Here is a 23,678-nt window from a genome sequence, read left to right as displayed (position 1 = left end):
ATACACTAACCTCACTCAGTCTGCACATCCCAAATTCAGCTCTCTCACAGCACTGGGCAAAAGTGTCAAATCCAAGCCCAGGCTTTTGGGAAAGGCCGAGGCCTTCAGGTAAAATCTTTAAAGAATTTAAATAATTGTCTCTGCCCCTACCAGATAATTACACCTCACCTTCTCATATTCAGTAATGACTCATCAACAAAACTCAGCCTGTAAATCAGAAGGGAAATGCTTCCAATAAACACACTCAATATCCAACACAGTCAATCAGTCAGCTCAGCACAAAGCAGCGAGTAACCAGGTCTCTCAGCTGCAGCTTCTCACACAGCATAAGGGGCATTTCCACACCTGATCCCCCACAGGATAGTCAGACTGCCTGAACATTAGTGTGGACATTGTGCAATGTAATTATTATAAATTCTGCTCCTTCACTCACCATCTCCTCACTTGGTTTTCAGTCCCTACAGGATGTGAAGCAGCTGTGAAAGAGGAAGAGGAGAGAATGGGCAGAGTGGGTGGACTCTCTCTGATTGTCGTCTCTCACAGCCAATCCAAATATTTCTGGAGTGACAGGAGTTTCCTGAAGCTTGGCAAACTGACCGTGAAACAGAGGCGACTTTGATCAGCAGATCAGGTGGGGATTTAAACTTGTCATTGTCCCATCTGATTAAAACCTAACTTTTTAAAAATTAATTTATGGGAATTGCTGGTTAGGCCAGTATTTATTGCCCATCCCTAGTCGCCCTTCAGAAGGTGGTGGTGAGTTGCCTTCTTCAACCGCTGCGGACCATGTGGTGTAGGTACACCGCTGTGCTGTTAGGGAGTGAGTTCCAGGATTTTGCCCCAGCGACAGTGAAGGAACGGCGATATATTTAAAAGTCAGGGTGGTGAGTGATTTGGAGGGGAACCTCCAGGTGGTGGGGTTCCCAGGTATCTGCTGCTCTTATCCTTCTATATGGTAGTGGTCGTGGGTTTTTACATAGATTACATAGAACATACAGTGCAGAAGGAGGCCATTCGGCCCATCGAGTCTGCACCGACCCACATTAATCCCTCACTTCCACCTTATCCCCGCAACCCAACAACCCCTCCCAACCCTTATGGACACTACGGGTAATTTAGCATGGCCAATCCACCTAACCTGCACGTCTTTGGACTGTGGGAGGAAACCGGAGCACCCAGAGGAAACCCACGCACACACGGGGAGAACGTGCAAACTCCGCACAGACAGTGACCCAGCGGGGAATCGAACCTGGGACCCTGGCGCTGTGAAGCCACAGTGCTAATCACTTGTGCTACCGTGCTGCCCATAAGTGTTTTGAAGTGTTGGGTACTCTGACACACAGACGAACCAACACGGTTGCATATGGTACAACGCAGTTTTATTTCATTGTACTATAAACATAGTGAACTCTGGTATTCAGCACATGGTGAACCTCTGAGTCGCTGGCAATGAGGTCTGTGCCCTGAGCTCTCTCCTGCTCGAGTGCCCAAGAAGTGTCGTGTTCCCTCCTTAGTACTGTGTAGGCTCTTGTCCGTGATTGGCTGTCGTGTTGTGTGTGTTGATTGGTCCGTTGATCTGTCCATCATTATGTGTGTATGTATGTGCTGTGATGTTCACCTGAATATCATGACAGGTTTGAAAGGCGCTGCCTAAGGAACCTTGGAGTTACTGCAGTGCATCTTGTAAATGATACACACGGCTGCTACTGTGCATCGGTGGTGGAAGGTTTGAATGTTTGTGGAAGGGGGAGCAATCAAGTGGGCAGCTTTGTCCTGGATGGTGTTGAGCTTCTGGAGTGTTGTTGGAGCTGTACTCATCCAGGCAAGTGGATAGTATTCCATTACACTCCTGACTTGTGCCTTGTAGAGGGTGGACAGACTTTGAGGGGTCAGGAGGTGGGTTATTCATAGAACAGCACAGTACCGGCCCTTCGGCCCACAATGTTGTGCCAACCATTTATCCTAACCTAAGATCAACCTAACCTACACCCCTTCAATTTACTGCTGTTCATGTGCCTGTCCAAGAGGCTTAAATGTCCCTAATAACTCTGACTCCACCACCTCCGCTGGAACCCACCACTCTCTGTGCAAAGAACCTACCTCTGACATCGCCCCTAAACCTTCCCCCAATCACCTTAAAATTATGTCTCCTTGTGACAGGTATTTCTGCCCTGGGGAAATGTCTTTAGCTATTCACTCTATCTATGCCTCTCATCACCTTGTATACCTCTATCAAATCACCTCTCTGCCTTCTTCGCTCCAGTGATAAAAGCCCTAGCTCCCTCAACCTTTCTTCATAAGACATGCCCTCCAGTCCAGGCAGCATCCTGGTAAATCTCCTCTGCACCCTCTCCAAAACATCCACATCCTTCCTATAATGAGGCGACCAGAACTGGACACAATATTCCAAGTGTGGTCTAACCAGGTTTTTATAAAGCTGCAGCAAAACCTCGCGGCTTTTAAACTCAATCCCTCTGTTAATGAAAGCCAACACACCATACGCCTTCTTAACAATTTTATCAACCTGGATGGCAACTTTGAGGGATCTATATACGTGGAACCCACGATCCCTCTGTTCCTCCACACTTCCAAGAATCATGTCTTTAACCCTGTATTCAGCATTCAAATTCGACCTTGCAAATGTCCTGTTGTAACCTGCAACAGCCCGCAACACAATCTACAACTCCACCAACCTTTGTGTCAAGCTGCCTCCAGGGTCTTCCGAATCGAGTGCTATTGGAGACAAAGGATCTCTACAAATACATTCAAATGGCATCAAGTTTCACATACACGATTCCCATAGGTCATCCTATACCCCTCCTGACCTGGCCATACATCCTAATTGGCCTCACTTCTCATTCCTTAACCTCTTGTTACCCAGCATCCTTTTCTCCTCCTCTACCAGACCCCTCCCCCTTCCTTGCCATGCAGACCATCTGGTTTTACTGGTTCCACCTCCCCACAACCGGTTCCAATGCCCCAGGAATTTGAAACCCTCCCTCTTGCACCATCTCTCGAGCCATGCATTCATCCTATCTATCCTGACATTCCTACTCTGACTACTAGCTCATGGCACAGGTAGCAATCCTGAGATTACTACCTTTGAGGTCCTACTTTTTAGTTTAACTCCTAACTCCCAGAATTCAGCTTGTAGGACCTTGTACCGTTTTTTACCTATATCAATGGTGCCTATGTGCACCACGGCAGCTGGCTGTTCACTCTCCGCCCCCCCCCCCACTCCAGAATGTCCTGCAGCCGCTCGGAGACATCCTTGCACCAGGGAGGCAACATACCATCCTGGAGTATCGATTACGTCCGCAGAACCGCCTGTCTATTCCCCTTACGATTGAGTCACCTATCACTATCGCCCTGCCATTCGTCTTCCTGCCCTGCTGCGCAGCAGAGCCAACCATGATGCCATGAACCTGGCCGCTGCTGCCTTCCCCTGGTGAGCCATGCGTCTGCAGAACCGCCTGTCTATTCCCCTTACGATTGAGTCACCTATCACTATCGCCCTGCCATTCTTCCTGCCCTGCTGCGCAGCAGAGCCAGCCACGATGCCATGAACCTGGCCGCTGCTGCCTTCCCCTGGTGAGTCATCTCCCTCAACAGTATCCAAAGCGGTATATCTGTTTTGCAGGAAGATGACCGCAGAGGACACCTGCACTGTCTTCCTACTCTTGCTCTGTCTTTTGGACACCCATTTTCTATCTCCCTCAGTAACTTTCACCTACGGTGTTACCAACTCGCTAAACGTGCTATTCACGACGTCCTCAGCATCGCGGATGCTCCAAAGTGAGTCCATCCGCAGCTCCAGAGCCGTCAAGCGGTCTACAGGAGCTGCAATTGGACACACTTCTTGCATGTGAAGGAGCCAGGGACAGTGGATGGGTCCCTGAGCTCCCACATCGCACACGAGGAGCATGACACGGGTCTGGGATCTCCTGCCATGTCTTGAACCTTCGGTTAACTTCAACAACTACAATTTTTTTTTAAAAACAACAAAGAAAAAAATAAATGAATAAATTAGACAATGAAACGAAGAACTACTTACCAGTCACTTACCGGGGTTAAAAAGCACCTCCTCCCCACCCAGCTTCGAATTGCCACCTAGCTTCAAATTCCCAAACTCACTCTTTGCTGTCTCAATCTGGCTGTGTCTTCTCTGGACTTTAAAGTCCAGCAGCTATCTTTTCAAATTGAGGAATTGCAACATAAAAGTTCTTGAAATGGAGTCAAAATACCAACAGTTGCAAACAAAAACTGAGCGAATTGAAATTGAAAATTGCAGGTTAATCGAAGAAAGATGTGTTTTAGAAGGAGAAATGAACAATTTTAAAGGATACTGCAAGATCCTGACAGACAGTCTTGCAGCTCAGAATTTAAACCAAAGCACAGCTCAGATTCAACCAGCAGCTGAACAAACAGCTCAAATTCAGCAAGCAGCCCCAGTGGCACAATCGGCAATTGCACAGCCGAGATCAAATGTCAGGCCTAAATTAAAATCTAAAGTTCCTTTGCCAGTTGAATCAGATGAAGATAGTGATGCAACAATTTTGCTACAACGTAAAATACTAAATTAATTTGACTCGCCCTTTTAAAACGCAAACGGATTAGAGTTGGAAGCAAGAAAGTAGAAGAGGAAGGTGAAACTGTCACTGAAAACATATTTGACCACCATTGGATTCATGAACCAGCAGACCCTGAAAAAATTGACGGTTGGTCCAAAGATCTTCCACACCCTAAAAAGGGTGGTCTGACCACATGGGGTCAACTTCACAGATTACAATCCGTTTATCATCTCCACCCATTTGATGGGGTACAAATTCTGACTATTGTAGTAGGCATTCGTGCCAGTGCAAGTCTTGGAATAGAGGTACAAATTGCCCTCGGAGAGGATTTGCTAAATTTAGAAGCTGGTTGGCTGGCGATCAAAAATTGGCTATTAAGATTTCGCCCCTCGAGAATTGATTGGTCTAAGATCACATCTTGCATTCAAAAATATAAGGAAGATATTCAGGATTTTGAAGAAAGATTTTTGCATACTTGGACAGAACACTCAGGAATGACACTTGCACGTGAAACAGACACATGGGACACAAGCACTTTAAGTCCATTTAAAATGGCTTTTATAGCCGGTGTTAAATCTGAAGTTTCTGCTGCCTTGAATTTGGTTTTACCGGCTTGGGCCACAGCTGGTACATATCGGGACATGGTTGACCGATGCATTCAGATAGATCGTGGTCTGCACAATCAGGCAATCTTTAACACTAGTTGTTCAAATGCAGTCTATGGTACCTGTTCAAATGCAGCCTATGGTACCTGCTCAAATGCAGCCTATTGCTCAAATCCAGCCCATTGTACCTTTTGCTCAATCAGCCTATTTACCCGTTGATCAATTTCAGCTTATGTTACCTGCTGCTCCAGCAGCAGGTGTTGCTCTACCCGCTGCTCCAGCGGCAGCTGTTGCAGCACCTGCAGGAATATCAGCAGTAACTACAATTTCACCACAAGCGTCAGGGCAAACATGTACCCTTGCCCCATTAAAATCATGTAAAAAAAATACCACAATGTCTTTTCTGCAGTAGAGTAGGACACTGTATGGCAACATGCTATCATAAACAACAGATGGATTCGAGAGATGATAATGAAGTAGAGATGATAATGAAGTAGACAATGTTCACTACAATATGTTTCCACCTCGCGGTCAATCACGTGATGAAAATGAAAATCGCTTATTGCCACAAGTAGGCTTCAATGAAGTTACTGTGAAAAGCCCCTAGTCGCCACATTCCGGCGCCTGTTTGGGGAGGCTGTTACGGGAATTGAACCGTGCTGCTGGCCTGCCTTGGTCTGCTTTCAAAGCCAGCGATTTAGCCCTGTGCTAAACTGCCCTGATGCGCACAAACCAGACGCATCTAGGGTTACGTTCCAACAAGAAACACCCAGACTTGCGTACAGGGATTCTAGACCCTCCCAGCCTTTCCCACGTAGGGATGAGCCGTACCCACGTAGGGATGTACACGATGACGACAATGCTATGAATGAAATGTTAAACAGCTGTCCTCCAGCTCAAAGACATTCTCTGCATGATAATTCAAAAAACTACTAGACCCCACTCTTGATTATTCTCTCCATTTTTCTCGACATGCACTCGTGGAACAGAAAAATGATGGACTATATATTTCACTAAGAGTGGGAGGTATTCATATCGATTTTTTATTTGACACTGGAGCAGAACTTACCTGTGTTACTGAACAGAATGCTGCTTTGTTTCCCCTAACTGCAGGAAAAATTGAAGCTTTTGCTGCAGGAGGAGATTCTATTACTCTTCGACAAACTAAGCCACTGCTTTTAGAATTTGGACCACATCAACTGATGGCATCAATTTGGGTAGGTCCGGTAACACAAGCACTTCTAGGTATGGACATCTTATCACAACTAAATTCTTCACTCAATTTCAATAATGGAAAAATCACCTGGTCCATTAGACACATCAAAAAAGATGAAATACAAAATCATCCAATTTGGGCAATAGATAAAAATGATTGTGGCCTTTTGAAAATGGAACCAGTCACTTTTATGGGATCCGCTCCACCTTGTACCAAACAATACCGTATTAATAAAACTTCAATTCAAGGCATTCTACCTATAATAAAACAACTTGAAGAGAGGGGTATTTTAGTGCGCGTTCACAGTTCATCAAACAGCCCTGTGTGGCCTGTAAAAAAGGCTAATGGCACATGGCGCCTCACTATTGACTATAGAAAGGCAAACCAATTCATTGTCAGAAAAGCTCCTTTAGTGGCAGATCCATCTACAATCTTTAACTCTTTAACTCCTGACCTTCAATGGTTTTCAGTCACTGACATGGCAAATGGCTTCTGGTCAGTACCACTAGCTAAGCAAATGCAACCATGGTTTGCTTTTACAGTTAATCAACAACAGTGCACAAGGACTAGACTATCGCAAGGTTTTCACAATAGCACAACTGTTTGCCACATGGCTCCACAGAATCATCTCGGGCAACTGCCTGATCTGCCTTCCACCATTATCCAGTATGTAGATGATGTTCTGATAGTCTCCATCAATAAAGATGATCATGAGAAAGACCTACGAGTGGTCCTGAACCACCTCCGTATTAATGGTCACAAAGCTAGCTTTGCCAAAGCCCAGATTTCCCAATAAGAAGTTGTTTCCTTAGGTCAGAAAATATCCAAAAGAAAAAGGGAACTTACTCAGGACAGAACGGCTGCCATCAAAGTAGCTAAAGAACCCTCAACTGTACAGGAAGTAAGATCCTTTTTGGGACTATAATTTTAACAGAAATTGGATTGTTTCTTACACTCAGTTATCCCAACCATTGAATGATCTTTTAAAAGGAAACAGAAAATCAAAGGATCCAGTTAATCTCAATTTAGAACAGAAGCAATCATTTCTAAATTTGAAAAAGGTCCTGTGTTCAGCACCAGGCTTAGGTTTTCCAAACAATGGAAAACCTTTTACCATGTTTGTTCATGAAAAAGAGGGTTACATGACTGCAGTACTAGCCCAAGAACATGGTGAGACCAGTTGGATACTACTCCATTAAACTTGACAATGTGGCACGAGCATTTGGCAGCTGTTTACAAGCCATGGAAGCCACATGTCGGGCTGTAATTATGACATCAGGCCTTGTTCTAGACCAAATGTTAACCATTAAATGTCCACACTCAGTCCATTCTCTACTATCCATGAACAGAGTGTCACAAGTTATATCAGCTAGATGGACAGCAGTTTTGGAAGCACCCAACCTTTGTCTTCACAAAGCCAGTCCAGTAAACCCATCATCTTTGCTCCCGCTTCCCGAGGAACAAAAGGGAGAGGAGGGAGAAGGGCATGGCTGTATGAAAATAATAGAGGAAATGGAAGAGGTACGCTTAGCAGAAGAAGATCCACTACAGAACCCAGATTTAATCCTATTCACAGATGGTTCCTCTCTAGGGTATCAGAAAAGCTGGGTGAGCAGTCACAAGCCCATACAAAGTATTAGCTGAAGGAAGTTTGCCACAAGGTACATCAGCTCAGCAGGCCGAATTAAAGGGACTAACAGAAGCATGTCATGTGGCAAGAGATAAAACTGCTAACATCTATAATGACTCCAGATATGGTTTTGGAATAGCACATGATTTTGGCCATCTGTGGAGAAAAAGAGGATTTTTCACAACAGCAGGTACACCTATCCGAAATGGACAGGAAGTATGAGATCTTCCAGAAGCTATGGTCTTACCAAAAGAAGTATCAGTTATAAAATGTAAAGCCCATACTCTATGAAGACACTATGGAAGCAAGAGGAAATGCTCTTGCGGACCAAGCAGCAAGGGAAGCTGCCTCCCAATGGCATCAGAATCCAGTCACATTTACAAATTGTTACATGATTTACGTGAAATGCAGGATGTTTGTACAATGGAAGAAAAATGGACATGGTTAGAATCAGGTATTCAACCGTATGATGCTGAAATTTGGAGAGAAGTTCAAACTTGTAAACCCCAGAACAAACCGTTATCTTACTCTGAGACCGACCACTAAATGCTGCTGGCCCCGATCCAAAAGCCTCTCATGGCAGTTTTAATAAACATACCTTGGTAGCTGTGCTTCCTTAACAGAATCGACAAATTCATCTATAGAAAACCAAGATTCAGTGCAAGATTGGTTCAGTCATATATTCAATACGTGTTTGATATTTTAAAATAAATGTTTAAAATTAGCCTGGCAATTAAAACTTCAGACAATGTGGAAGCTGTTTTTTAAAAAAAAAACACACCACTCTGATTAAAAGCAAATCTATATTCCAAGACATTGTTCTAAGACGTTTGATAACGGGAATTTGGCAGCAATTCAACTTTTACTTCCAGTCCATTTGAGTGACATATATGAAAAACGTTTAGAGATGCAAATGGCATCATTTCAATTTATCCACCCACTATACGCCCTTTTTGTCTCTGCAGCAAAATTACCCCTTTCAACAAGCTTTTGTGTATAATCCAGAAGATGTCAAAGACTTAGCAATACACATCCAATACAACGTTTAAAAAAAAAAAAAAAAAATTTCAAAATTGTCCAACTCTTTGATTACACTTATTGGGGTTGACTTTCCAATTGGTTGGGTGGCACAGGAATTAACATCATTAAGGGACTTTTCCTATTTGGACTTATTATTTACGTATTAGTGCTGCTGATCAGATACTTTGGCTAATGCATGCCTACCCATAGTGCCCCACCAATCCACATGGTTCATATTTATTAGCCAATAACATCAAATGGAAAGTTTTTGTTGAACTATTATTTACTGCATTATCATTCATTTATTTGACTATATTATTAACATATTGTATAATTTATTAATACTGAATCAGTAGAATCAAATTTGATTAATTTATTAATTGTTATTCTTTAAGAATTATAATAATTATTGCTGAAATGCTTGTAATGCAATGCTTATCCACTCTATTGTTTAAAACTGCAATGACAATATGAATGAGTTACTCTTTGCGCTTTCACCTACCCTATCGCATTAATGATGTATTTTATCTTATTGTGATGATATCTCACTTATTCTTTCGATTTATCAAAGGGCCGACTGTAGAAGCCAACTATTTCTAATCCAACCGATAGGTAAAAACATTAAGTCCCTAGTCTATTAAACCCCAGTTTTCCCATTTAAAATTAAGAATTTCATCACTCTCATAACCTCAGGTCATTTCAAAACACATATTCAGCATAAGTCATTTCAGCAAAACTCACTCTCCTGAGTCCCATTGTTCTAACAAATACATTTGCAAGATAAAGTGCAACTTGGCGTAATCGGCAGGATAGATCTACCATGTGGTTTTAGCAGCACTTTGCGATTACTAAAACTCAGTAGAAATTTAAATTAAATCTTCTCAGGTGCAAATAAGAATCTGCTTTATTTGTCTCTATTGATTACAATTGAGAATCATTTAAAGTCTTATTCTCTAATAAGTCCAGCCAACATAGGACTCACAGAGAGGCAACTTGTAGACAATTGAACTTTCAAACAATCACAGAAATTATTTTTTGTTTAGGCAAACAGCTCACAATAACTTCAAAAGTCAAGTCAGAAAGTGAAATATGAAAATAGAGAGACAGCGAAAAGTTAAGTCAAAGTATAGATGATTCATGAAAGAAAGAGAGAGTACAATGATCCAGATAAAAATGGCCGAACGAAACGTAACAGTTGTACTGTATCATATCTGTCTTCAGCCATCTAATTACACCCCTATGTAATCCTAATTGGTTTGGGTTAGAGTCAAATACATTTGATTTGATGGTAAGCTGTCCATCTTCCATATGCAATATTAGTCGAAAATGTTTCATAGATGAATTCCTGTATGAGTTATGGAATGCGATTTAACGCTGTTATCACAAGCGGCCTGAACTGGTTTGTTGCTGACCTGACTGTTCTTTTAGGTTCTATACTGTTGCTATGCTGTTGTCGTGGCCTTGGACTGCACTTTATCTTGCAAATGTATTTGTTAGAACAATGGGACTCAGTAGAGGGAGTTTTGCTGAAATGACTTGTGCTGAATATGTGTTTTGAAATGACCTGAGGTTATGAGAGTGCTGAAATTCTTAATTTTCAGTTGAGTCTGCACCGGCTCTTGGAAAGAGCACCCTACCGAAGCCCACACCTCCACCCTATCCCCATAACCTAGTAACCCCACCCAACATTAAGGGCAATTTTGGACACGAAGGGCAATTTAGCATGACCAATCCACCTAACCTGCACATCTTTGGACTGTGGAAGGAAACAGGAGCACCCGGAGGAAACCCACGCACACGCGGGGAGAACGTGCAGACTCTGCACAGACAGTGACCCAAGCCGGGAATCGAACCTGCCCTGAATGTGATGTCCTGGAGGACTGGAGAATAGCCAATGTTGTTCCTCTGTTTAAGAAGGGTAGCAAGGATAATCCAGGGAACTACAGGCAGGTGAGCCTTACGTCAGTGGTAGGGAAATTACTGGAGAGAATTTTTCGAGACAGGATCTACTCCCATTTGAAAGCAAATGGATGTATTAGAAAGAGGCAGCACAGTTTTGTGAAGGGGAGGTCGTGTCTCACTAACTTATAGTTTTTTGAGGAGGTCACAAAGATGTTGGGGGCGAATCTCTGATCGCGGGCCTATGTGCCCACGCCGTCGTGAACGGCGTCACGTTTCACAACGGCGCGAACAGGCCCCCGCCACGACCGACTCAGTGCCAGAAAAGGGGTGAGCAGTGGTGCCGCGAGAAATGTGGTGGGCGTTGCGCAGGACCAGTGGCATCATCGCGCGACGCCAGGATGACGCCGCGCTGCGTATAAGGAAGTGCGCGGATTAGCACACCGACATAGAGGAGCCCTGTCGCGCCGCTCCCCGCTTCTGCGACAGCGACCTGGAGGTACTTCTGGAGGGTGTGTAGGAGCGCCGGGCCATCCTCTTTCCCAGACGCGGACACCGGCAGCCATGCAGCACCGTGAGGCAGGGATGGCGAGAGGTTGGGACGGCCATCAGCGCTGAGGGGAACATCCCCCGCTCCGGAGACCAGTGCAGGAAGAAACTGCACGACCTCACGAGGGCAGCGAGGGTAAGTACCCTGACACTCCCCCCCGGGCAACTGCCCATGCCGGGGGAAGGGGGGGGGGGAGCTGGGGCCCCATGTGGAACCCCCCACCCCACCCAGTGGGCAGGTGCCATGGCGTGGGTCCTAGTGTCCCTACTTTGTGATAATGTAGCGTTCATGTGTGCGTCCTGCTAATGACCGCCTAACCCTGAGGTTCACCCCCCCACCCCCCAAAGGCCAAGACAGCTCGCAATCAGAGGGAGCGTGCAAGAACCGGAGGGGATCACCTGAGCTGCACCCCCTTACTGTCCACGAGCAAAGGGCACTGGACCTTGCTGGGGGAGCCGCCAGCCGGGAGGTAGCGCCGTGCCAGGTCGGAGGCAAAGCTCCAAGCGAGAATCCACTGTCTGCATGCAGTCCCTCAGCCCATCAGTACCTCCACCCCCCTCACACACCACCCCCTCACATCCCACCGCTGACACTGCACCAACCCCACAGTCCACACCCTCACATCCCACCACCTCACACTGCACCACCCTCACAGTCCACGCCCCCACCGCCTGACACTGCACCATCCCCACAGTCCACACCCGCACAACCCACCGCCTGACACTGCACCACCCCCACAGTCCACACCCACCCCACCGCCTGACGCTGCACCACCCCCACAGCCCACACCCTTACACTGCCCTCTCCACCCTCTCACATACGACTCCGCATGTCTCACAAAACGTGCCTTACTGTGTTCTCCAGGGCCACACGAGCACCGCCGTGGAACTGCTCGGTCACCCCGCCACCGTCCAGCTCCAACCTCTTCCGGCCACAGGGTCGAACCGGAAAGAGGAGAAGTATCACGGGGAGGAGGGCCATCCTCTGAAGCCGGGCCATCGAGGTGTGACGCATCAAGGACAGACAGAGACGTTGGGTCGGACAGTAATGACACAGATGACAGTGAGATGGACGAGGAGGGAACAGCGAGCCAGGACAGTGATGGCGACATGACAGCCCCTCAGGACAGTGACGCACGGAGGACGTTGCGATAGACGAGGCACAGGGGCACGGCACCTGGCATGGGCCGTGGTCTCAATGCACCGGGCCAAGGTTCAGGGTACAGACGAGGACCTAGCGGCCGGGGCACGCTGTCACCCACCACTTCAGCCATCGCAGATACAGTCACCTCGGTTGGGCAAGTAAGCGACGAGGCTCCTGGTTCACAGACTGGTGCACACTACACAGCCGAACCGGTACAGCAGGTGGAGGTAGGAGCAGCCGAGGGACTGGACGGTCAGAGGGCAGGCCAGGCCTAGCTGCTGCCCAAACGCAGGCCAGGCCCAGCTGCTGCCCAGACGGCTCCCGGGTTCCTGGGCTTTCCAGACCCACCCACAGACCCGATGCATTTGCAACCCAGGTATCAGACAACGGGATGACGGCTGTCTTGCGGCAACTGCAGACGCAGCTGGAGGAGTCCATCCGCATCCACGATCAGGGAGTGGTGCTGGTCATGGCTGCCACCCAGGCCGACACCGCACGGGTGGCGTCTGCGATGGAGGCAATGGAGAAAACGGTTTTGGGCATGGGTCAGGTTCTTCAGGGCGTGGGGCTTAGTGCGCACGCGTCATCCGTGGCCCACGACAGGGCTGCCCTCTCACAGGCAGCCATGCTCCGGAGCCACATGGACATTGCCGCCACGCTGCGGGGTCTGGCCCAGTCCCAGCAGGCCATCGCTGAAAGCATCGGCGCCCTTGTCCATGTGATAGATGGCGTCGCACAGACCCAGCGGGAGATAGCATCGTCCCTGACTGGGATGTCGCACTCCCTCAGCTCCATCGCGGGAACGTGCAGAGTGTAGCCATCTGGGATGGCCACTTTCAGAATATAAAATGTACTCTCACAGAGCATACAGGGAAAAACGGACAATGCAAAGTAACAGGCAGGCACAGAGCCTGAATGTGTATTTAGAAAACAGACTGCAGACAGAACCAAAATCTTGGCCGATTTGCACACTGATGGCCCATCTCCGATGAACCAAAGACCAATGCTCAGGTAGCCGATACTGTCCCACACATTCCGGCGCCAGTACCTCAGCAAGAAGAAACAAACAAAGCAAGGCCAACGGCCACTTAGGATACGCCCAGCCATCAAGGCACCCGCCCCTTTATTGGCTCAGATCGATGGCAGTGATCGCAAAGCTGCCCAATTAATTGGGACCAAGGTTAAGGCCCGCCTAAAAGCGTGCAAAGCCCTCCCGAGTAAAAGAATGAACCCCCGCCATATGTTCAACCTCTTGGAATTGGTTCTCAACCGGAGAGACCCACCTGCACCACCAGAAGCAAGTAAGTTCAAGTTCAACGCTCGCTACCAGACGGACGACCTTAGCTGTACTCCTGCTACCTCTTCGATCCCAACAGCCTCCGATCCGAACAACGGCCATTGTTCCTCTGACCTAAATGGGCACCCGAAGTTAAGTATAGGTGTTCGTGATAGACATAGCTTAGCCTGTAGTGTTATTGTGCATGAGTAAATCATACTGTGTGTGATTTTGCTGTTTTTCAGTTAAAAGTGCAGTGTAGATTAGTGTCTGATTGGCTGAAGCTGCCCCCACCCTAATTGCTGAGAGGCAGTTATCTGGCAGTCACCTGAGGCCTGTTAAGGGGCACAAGGGTACACATTGTTTTCTTCTCTTTGAAGTTTTAGTGTGAGTCATCCTAAAGTCTGTATAAAAGACAGACGGAAAGCGCACTTAGTAAGCATTGCACAGGTCAAGGAGACACAGCCCGAGTGAGTGAGACACAGACAGAGTGAGAATTTGGTAATTTGGTGCAGTGAGGTAATTCGGTGAAGAGTTGGAGAAGGTGCTTTTTCCCGACTGTTTTGTTCTCTCTCTTTCTCCGGGCCTAATTTCGGGAGCCGTTCGGAGGAGGAGGAGCAGTCTCTGTGAGTATAAAAACCTAATGGTAACTTCGTTTTCCAGTTTTTTCCCCCCAAAAGTGACGTCAGAGGGAAGCTGTGATCTGATTGGTTGATAGAAAATCTGCCCCAAATTTAAAAACAAAAACACAGCTAAACTCGTAAACTTAAATTAAACTAATTAATTAATTAGTGATGGCTGGTCAGGTGATGTGCTTGAGCTGCTTGATGTGGGAGCTGGCAGATCCCATTGCGAGCTGCAGCGACCACATCTGCAGTAAGCGTTGGCTGCTCGAAGAGCTCCGGCTCAGAGTTGATGAGCTGGAGTCTGAGCTTCAAACACTGAGGCACATCCGGGAGGGGGAGACTTACCTGGATGCTGTGTTTCAGGAGGCAGTCACACCTGTCAGAGTAAGTAGTTTAAATCCTGCCAGTGGCCAGGGACAGCAGGGTGTGACTGCAAGTCAGGCAGGTAAAGGGAACCAGCAGTCAGGAACTCAGGAGCCTCAGCCCTTAGAACATAGAGCATAGAACAATACAGCGCAGTCAGGCCCTTTGGCCCACGATGTTGCACCGAAACAAAAGCCATCTAACCTACACTATGCCATTATCATCCATATGCTTATCCTTGACTCTGTCCAACAGGTATGAGGCACTTGCTCCCTGTGTGGATGGCGAACAGGGCTGCAGGAAGGATGAGTCAGCTGACCAAGGCACCATGGTTCAGCAGGCCATTCCAGGGGAGGGAGTAAATAGGCAAGTTGTAGTTGTAGGGGATTCTATTATCAGGGGGATAGATAGTATCCTTTGTGAGCAGGATAAAGAGTCCCGCATGGTATGTGGCCTGCCCGGTGCTAGGGTGCGGGACATCTCTGACCGGCTTGAAAGGATACTAGAGAGGGAGGGGGAGGATCCAGTTGTTGTGGTCCATGTCGGTACCAACAACATAGGCAAGTCTAGGAAAGAGGACCTGTTTAGAGATTATAAAGAGCTAGGATTCAAATTAAAAAACAGGTCCTCAAGGGTCATAACCTCCGGATTACTGCCCGAGCCACGTGCAAATTGGCATCGGGAGGCAAGAATAAGGGAAGTTAACATGTGGCTGAAAGAGTGGTGTGGGAAAGAGGGGTTCCTTTTCATGGGACACTGGCATCAGTTTTGGGACAGGGGGACCTACACCGTTGGGATGGTCTCCACCTGAACCGAGCTGGGACCAGTGTTCTGGCGAAAAGAGTAAATAGGGTGGTCAATAGGACTTTAAACTAAATATTGGGGGGGAAGGGAAAGTCAGGGAAACAAGAGGTGAAGTAATCAGTGGGAAGCGTAGCTGCTTAGGAATACAAAAAAGCACGAAAAGACAAAACTCAGGAGAGGTTACGATAGTCCCCATCCCACAAAATATGACACAGTGTATGGAAAGGCTCAGTAAACCAAGGTCCACCACACTAAGAAAACAAAAAGGGACGGTCAATAGAGAATTAAAGGTGCTATATTTAAATGCGCGCAGTGTACGGAACAAGGTAGATGAGCTTGTGGCCCAGATTGTGACTGGCAGGTATGATGTGGTAGGCATCACAGAGACATGGTTGCAGGGGGTTCAGGACTGGCATTTAAACTTCCAGGGATTCACAACCTATCGAAAAGACAGAGAGGTGGGCAGAGGGGGCGGGGTTGCCTTGTTAATTAGGAATGAAATTAAATCAATAGCACTAAACGACATAGGGTCAGATGATGTGGAGTCTGTGTGGGTAGAGTTGAGGAACCACAAAGGCAAAAAAACCATAATGGGAGTTATGTACAGGCCTCCTAACAGTGGTCAGGACCAGGGGCACAAAATAGAAAGTGCATTTCAGAAAGGCAAGGTCACAGTGATCATGGGGGACTTCAATATGCAGGTGGACTGGGTAAATAATGCTGCCAGTGGACCCAAGGAAAGGGAATTCATTGAATGTTTACAGGAGGGCTTTTTGGAACAGCTTGTGATGGAGCCCACGAGGGAACAGGCCATTCTGGACTTAGTGTTATGTAATGAGCCAGACTTGATTAAAGATCTTAAAGTAAGGGAGCACTTAGGAGGCAGTGATCATAATATGGTAGAATTCAACCTCCAATTTGAAAGAAGGAAGGTAGAATCAGATGTAAAGGTGTTACAGTTAAATAAAGGTAACTACAGGGGCATGAGGGAGGAACTGACGAAAATCGACTGGGAGCAGAGCCTAGTGGGAAAGACAGTAGAACAGCAATGGCAGGAGTTTCTGGGAGTAATTGAGGACACAGTACAGAGGTTCACCCCAAAGAAAAAAAAGGTTATTAGAGGGGGGATTAGGCAGCCATGGCTGACAAAGGAAGTTAGGGAATGCATTAAAGCAAAAGAGAAAGCCTATAATGTGGCAAAGAGTAGTGGGAAGTCAGAAGATTGGGAAGGCTACAAAAACAAACAGAGGATAACAAAGAGAGAAATAAGGAAAGAGAGGATCAAATATGAAGGTAGGCTAGCCAGTAACATTTGGAATGATAGTAAAAGTTTCTTTAAATACATTAAAAACAAATGGGAGGCAAAAGTTGACATTGGGCCGCTCCAAAATGACGCTGGTAATTTTGTGATGGGAGACAAGGAAATAGCTGAGGAACTAAATCAGTACTTTGCGTCAGTCTTCACAGTAGAAGACATGAGTAATATCCCAACAATTCCGGAGAGTCAGGAGGCAGAGTTGAATATGGTAGCCATCATAAAGGAGAAAGTGCTAGAGAAACTAAGAGGTCTAAAAATTGATAAATCTCCAGGCCCAGATGGGCTACATCCTAGAGTTCTAAAGGAGATAGCTGAAGAAATAGTTATGATCTTTCAAAAGTCACTGGAGTCAGGGAAAGTCCCAGAGGATTGGAAAATCGCTGTTGTAACCCCCCTGTTCAAGAAGGGAACAAGGAAAAAGATGGAAAATTATAGGCCAATTAGCCTAACCTCGGTTGTTGGCAAGATTCTAGAACCCATTGTTAAGGATGAGATTTCTAAATTCTTGGAAGTGTAGGGTCGGATTAGGACAAGTCAGCATGGATTTAGTAAGGGGAGATCATGCCTGACAAACCTGTTAGAGTTCTTTGAAGAGATAACAAATAGGTTAGACCAAGGAGAGCCAATGGATGTTATCTATCTTGATTTCCAAAAGGCCTTTGATAAGGTGCCTCACGGGAGACTGCTGAGTAAAATAAGGGCCCATGGTATTCGAGACAAAGTACTAACATGGATTGATGATTGGCTGTCAAGCAGAAGGCAGAGAGTTGGGATAAAAGGTTCTTTTTCGGAATGGCAACCGGTGACGAGTGGTGTCCCGCAGGGTTCAGTGTTGGGGCCACAGCTGTTCTCTTTATATATTAACGATCTAGATAACGGGACTGGGGGCATTCTGGCTAAGTTTGCCGATGATACAAAGATAGGTGGAGGGGCAGGTAGTGTGGAGGAGGTGGGGAGGCTGCAGAAAGATTTAGACAGTTTAGGAGAGTGGTCCAAGAAATGGCTGATGAAATTCAACGTGGGCAAGTGCGAGGTCTTGCACTTTGGAAAAAAGAATAGAGGCGTGGACTATTTTCTAAACGGTGACAAAATTCATAATGCTGAAGTGCAAAGGGACTTGGGAGTCCTCGTCCAGGATTCTCTAAAGGTAAACTTGCAGGTTGAGTCCGTAATTAAGAAAGCAAATGCAATGTTGTCATTCATCTCAAGAGGCTTGGAATATAAAAGCAGGGATGTACTTCTGAAGCTTTATAAAGCATTAGTTAGGCCCCATTTAGAATACTGTGAGCAATTTTGGGCCCCACACCTCAGGAAGGACATACTGGCACTGGAGCGGGTCCAGCGGAGATTCACACGGATGATCCCAGGAATGGTAGGCCTAACATACGATGAACGTCTGAGGATCCTGGGATTATATTCATTGGAGTTTAGGAGGTTGAGGGGAGATCTAATAGAAACTTACAAGATAATGAATGGCTTAGATAGGGTGGATGTAGGGAAGTTGTTTCCATTAGCAGGGGAGACTAGGACCCGGGGGCACAGCCTTGGAATAAAAGGGAGTCACTTTAGAACAGAGATGAGAAATTTCTTCAGCCAGAGAGTGGTGGGTCTGTGGAATTCATTGCCACAGAGGGCGGTGGAGGCCGGGACGTTGAGTGTCTTTAAGACAGAAGTTGATAAATTCTTGATTTCTCGAGGAATTAAGGGCTATGGAGAGAGAGCGGATAAATGGAGTTGAAATCAGCCATGATTGAATGGTGGAGTGGACTCGATGGGCCGAATGGCCTTACTTCCGCTCCTATGTCTTATGGTGTAAATAAAGTAGCATTGACTTTGAACTAACTAACTGGTGTCGTTCATGACTGCGTTCTCGGAACGGGCGCTAACACTGTGAATGGGCTTGGTTCTGTTCTGGTTTCGCTGCTGTTTCTGGGGGGCATTGCACTCTCAGGCCTCACGAGTTCTCGATCCGGTAGAGCAAGGATTTTCTGCCTGCGAAAGGCACTTGCTCGCAGTTTTTTGGGCTGTTCAGTGCTTTGCGTTCATAACAGGACTCAACCCCGTAACCATTCTGACAGAGCACACCCCAACCCAACTTCTACTAGACGGTAGACTAAAGGACGGCACAGTCAGCCAGATTCGCGCAGCACGATGGACCCTTCTCCTACAAGGACAGGACATTCCGGTTAAAAGGACTAAGACACACACGTTTCTCGCAGATAATTTACAGTACGCATGCACCCCACATGAGTGTGAGATCATTACCACCAAGCACAATGCAGGACCCTTCGTACCCAAATCAGCTCCCCGAAACCAGGTACTACACACCAGATACCCCAGGCCACAGACACAGACGCAGCTCTTAGGATTTATGTGGATGGCTCCTCCACAGTTTTAAATGGCAAGCAAATCACTGGTTGTGGCATTTATGTAGACGACGCGCAGGGACGCACGTTAGAAGAAATCTCACTGAAATTGCCTGGATACCTAGGTTCGCAGGCAGCCAAATTAACAGCCGTAGCATACGTTGTACAGCACCCCGACTCGTTCCCGACCACAGCCGACAAAAACTCCCACAGCCTATATGTCTGCAATAGCTTAACTGAGTTCCTACCCCTGTGGGAATCTAAAGGTTTTGTTTCCGCCGACGGGAAACCCCTCCCCTCAGCCCCATTACTCCAGCATATTCTCAAGACAGCTAAAGGCCGTAAATACGGTATCGTTAAGGTTCACAGCCACCATCGTTCTTCCCCCCCCCCCCCCCCCCCCCCGGTAACGTTAAGGCAGACTCCCTAGCAAAAGCAGGTTCCAGACATGGTCACTTTTGGAATCCCCCCAAGAATGCCCCAGTACACGTGGTCCAGGTCTCACAGACCAATATCCAAGATTTAGCCCACGCACGGAAGGAAGACGAAAAGCTGAGGGACGTTTTAAAAGGTAACTTCCCAGCCCCCTATGATAAGTGCAGAAACGCTTTAAAAGCACACGATGGCATAATTTAAAAAGACGGTATTTATGTGGTCCCCACCCAAGCTAGAAACCAGATTATCTGCCAATTCCATGATAACCATGGACACCAAGGGATATATTCAACCCTTGCCCACCTCAGACTTCTCTGCTGGTGGCCCGATTTAAAATCCAATGTGACTCATTACATTGAGAATTGCTTGATTTGCGCCCAGAACAATCCAGAAAGGTATGCGAAGAAAGGTCAACTCAGTTAATGGCCCCTGGACCAATTTACAGATAGATTATATGGGTCCCCTACCCCCCTGCAAAAATGGTTTTAAGTATGTGTTGGTAGTGATCGACACCTTCACGAAATGGGTGGAAGCTTTTCCATCTAGGACTAACACGGCTAAAATGACAGCCAAGATTCTAACACAGCACATCTTCACAAGATGGGGCCTTCCCCGTAGTGTCGAGTCAGACCAAGGCTCACATTTCACAGGACGCGTCATGAAAAATGTCCTCACAATTTTCGGCATACTACAAAAATTTCATATTGCCCATCGCCCCCAATCAAGTGGAATCGTAGAGCGAATGAATCGAACCCTCAAGGCAATCCTCAGGAAAATGGTGCAGCAACACCATACGACATGGGACACAGTTCTCCCATTTGCACTCATGTTCATTAAGAACACGGTATCAACTTCGACAGGATACACCCCCCCCCCCCCCCCCCCCAATGACCGGATGACCCATGAAGGGAACAGAATACTTGTTAGGGCTTGATTTGGCCAGCCCCACAGTCTCCGCCCTCACCCATGAGAAAGCAGTACAGCAGACCCTGGAAAATGTTACAGCAGCCCAGCTCACCGCGGCTGTTCGGCTAGGCACATGGAAAAAAAGAGTAAAGCATGTTTTGATGAAACGGTACACCCAACGGAATTTTCAGTAGGACAGCAGGTCATGCTCTCCCTGTACCACCCCAGTTAATTTCTTTCCCCCAAATTCGCAGGACCCTACTCAATTTCAGATAAAGTCAGCCCCTCCGTTTATAAGATCACTTATCCTAATGGCAAGTCAGGATGGTTTCACATAAACCAGTTTAAGGCTTATGGCACACGGTGCAACCACTCCCACCACATCTCACTCGCAGCAGCAGACGAAAATGCCCCGCCCATGGACGACCTATTCCTACCCTCTCCCAACCAGTTCAGCCTGTCCTCGGACATCAAGTTGACTCCACCCCCAGAGACACGACTCCGCCCCTCCCTTCATTCGATTAGCACCGACAGCGACAGCACTGATACGTTAGACCTCATGGACCCGCCACACGATTTAAATTCTGCACCAGGCCCCAATCCCAGCGACTCCGAACAGGATACGTTCGACCCCTTCGAGACCACTTATATAAAAGCCCCTGAACCAGACCCACCGCACGATGACGATGGATTGCCCCCTACCGCCTCCACCCAAGACACTAAGCATTGGCTCCGCGACAATTCCTACAGACTCATCCGTAACGATGAGATGGACCCCACATCAGCCCAGGCCGCCTTGGCACACCTACTCCAGTCACGAGTTTGGCAACCGGGAGAAGATGATGACTCAGTGTCTGACTCCCACCAGGCTAGCCCCTTTGCGACTCTTTTTGCAGTGGGACAATGAGGTGTCCAGATGATGGTAAAAAGGAACCGACTGAGATTTACGGTGTCCTTCTTTCTGATGGAGCCTGCCCATTTTTAGTTTGATATGTTACATGTTGAATGTTTGTATTGTATACGACCCTTTGATAGTTTATTCATGGCCCCACGCCAAATTTCCTTGCAGTCACGACTACTCCTTTAATGCTACATGGCAGTTAGAGGAACAAGTTTGTCAACAGATACCAATTGATACAGTCATAACTACTCTTCTGATTCGACGGCAATCATAAGAGGCAGTTTATCCACGGTGAACACAAATTCTTTCCGTTCTTGTCCAGTCACCCAGGCAGTGGAGTAACGGCACTGGTCCCCGTCCTGCCTGAGGCCCCTCATCTGGTCAGCTACGCTTGGGTAGTGCACCTACGGCACTGATCACCGCCCTACCCGGGGATTCCACCCATTCTTGCCCATACGCACCCCATTCGGAGCTTTTATTTCGAAACTCTTTTACTGCTTTTAGTCTGTGGTTTAAAGAATTTTCTTTGCCATAAGTTTTGTTTCCTTTCCGCCGACTCGCTCTCCCACATGCTATTTACATCCTCAAACACTTGGACGAAATGATTGGCTGCTGGACGGAGAAAGTGTCCGCCCACTCAGCGCATCGGCCACACAGGCTGCGAGACTGCTCGCCCTGTGACAGTATTTTCTTTTTCGGATGTCTTGTCCCCAAAAATATTTGGTTTAAAAAAAAAATGAGGGAGTCACATAAGGTGACAATTCTAATGGGCAATTGATGATAAAAGGAGAGACAGACAGACATACGAGATCTTAAACAAGGTAATAACAGATATTATGCTTATGTCCACAGGAAATCCAAAACATCAGAAGACCGAGGAAGACCAAGAGAAAAATGAAGACGGACATCATGACCTACATTTGGATCATCGTGGGATCACTACAGTTGCGCACGGAAGCGACCCCCCTGACACCTACCCCACAGGCCGTGAATGTTTCCCATCACTGCCATACACCACACCCAGAAACAGCCACTGACACACCAACCTGGTGCAACAACCTCATAAAATGGTATTCCCTTTCATACATCGTGGAAGCCCTATTAGTGATAGCAATACTCTGCAGTGTCATCCAGACAGTGAGACAAAGGAAATGGCAAAGGAAAGCCTCCCGCACTCCGGTATACATACTTAGACCCCCTATTTTCGGACTCCAGCAAACCCACAATTCTCTCTGAATAAATAAAGTGCATCGATTATTTTTTTTGTTTTGCTCTGACAAAGAAAGGATGTGAATTTTCTGTACTTGACCGCCAAGATACAGAGAAATGTAATGCTGCTATTGTATAGTTTTACACTGTTTGTAAATTCTTTTTGATTGGCTTAACAGCCTGAAGATAGTTTAGAGAAAGATAGTTAACGGTTCCTGTGTTTAAAAGAAGAAATATAATGCATGCTTGAATGTTCCAGTGCCCCTTAGGATTTTATAATGATATGATGTAAATAAAAGCAATTTAGGTAAAGGTTCGAATCCATAGGACAGAGTAGGATAGAACCTGTCCTTGATTGCGGATTCTTGACTTAGGCAGAGAACAAAGATGATTCAGTAATGTGATCCTTCACGCTTCGCGTTGAGGATCATAAGGAAGGAATGTAGCCATCTGGGATGGCCACTTTCAGCATATATAAAATGGACACTCACAGAGCATACAGGGAAAAATGGATAATGCGAAGTAAACAAGCAGGCACAGAGCCTGAATGTGTATTTAGAAAACAGACTGCAGACAGAAGCAAAACTCTTGGCAGATTTGCACACTGATGGCCCATCTCCGATGAACAAAGACTAATGCTCAGGTAGCCGATACCGTCCCACACATTCCGGCGCCACAACCCCAGCAAGAAGACACAAACAAAGCAAGGCCAACAGCCACTTCGGACAGGCCCAGCCATCAAGGCACCCGCCCCTTTATTGGCTCAGATTGATGGCAGTGATCGAGAAGCTGCCCAATTAATTGGGACCAAATTCAAGGCCCGCCTAAAAGCGCGCAAAG

The 23,678-nt window shown here is 46.8% G+C and overlaps 1 protein-coding gene and 1 long non-coding RNA gene across 3 annotated transcripts in view; one reads left to right on the top strand and one right to left on the bottom strand.

Annotated features, from left to right (window-relative positions):
- Positions 1-492, bottom strand: part of LOC140430913 (uncharacterized) — an 11,674-nt gene extending 11,182 nt beyond the window's left edge. For both annotated transcript variants that reach the window (XM_072518708.1, XM_072518709.1), the window contains exon 1: positions 434-492. The gene's annotated coding sequence lies outside the window, so the exon portion shown is untranslated. The remainder of the gene's footprint in view (positions 1-433) is intronic.
- LOC140430916 (uncharacterized) lies at positions 460-23,678 on the top strand. Its single transcript, XR_011949579.1, has 3 exons — positions 460-631; positions 6,290-6,393; positions 22,482-23,678. It is a non-coding gene; the product is annotated as an uncharacterized lncRNA (long non-coding RNA).

The sequence above is a fragment of the Scyliorhinus torazame genome, chromosome 10 (genome assembly GCF_047496885.1).
Source record: "Scyliorhinus torazame isolate Kashiwa2021f chromosome 10, sScyTor2.1, whole genome shotgun sequence".
NCBI lineage: Eukaryota > Metazoa > Chordata > Chondrichthyes > Carcharhiniformes > Scyliorhinidae > Scyliorhinus > Scyliorhinus torazame.
Note: the sequence above shows the minus strand (reverse complement) of the source record. Positions and strands in the feature narration are given on the sequence as shown.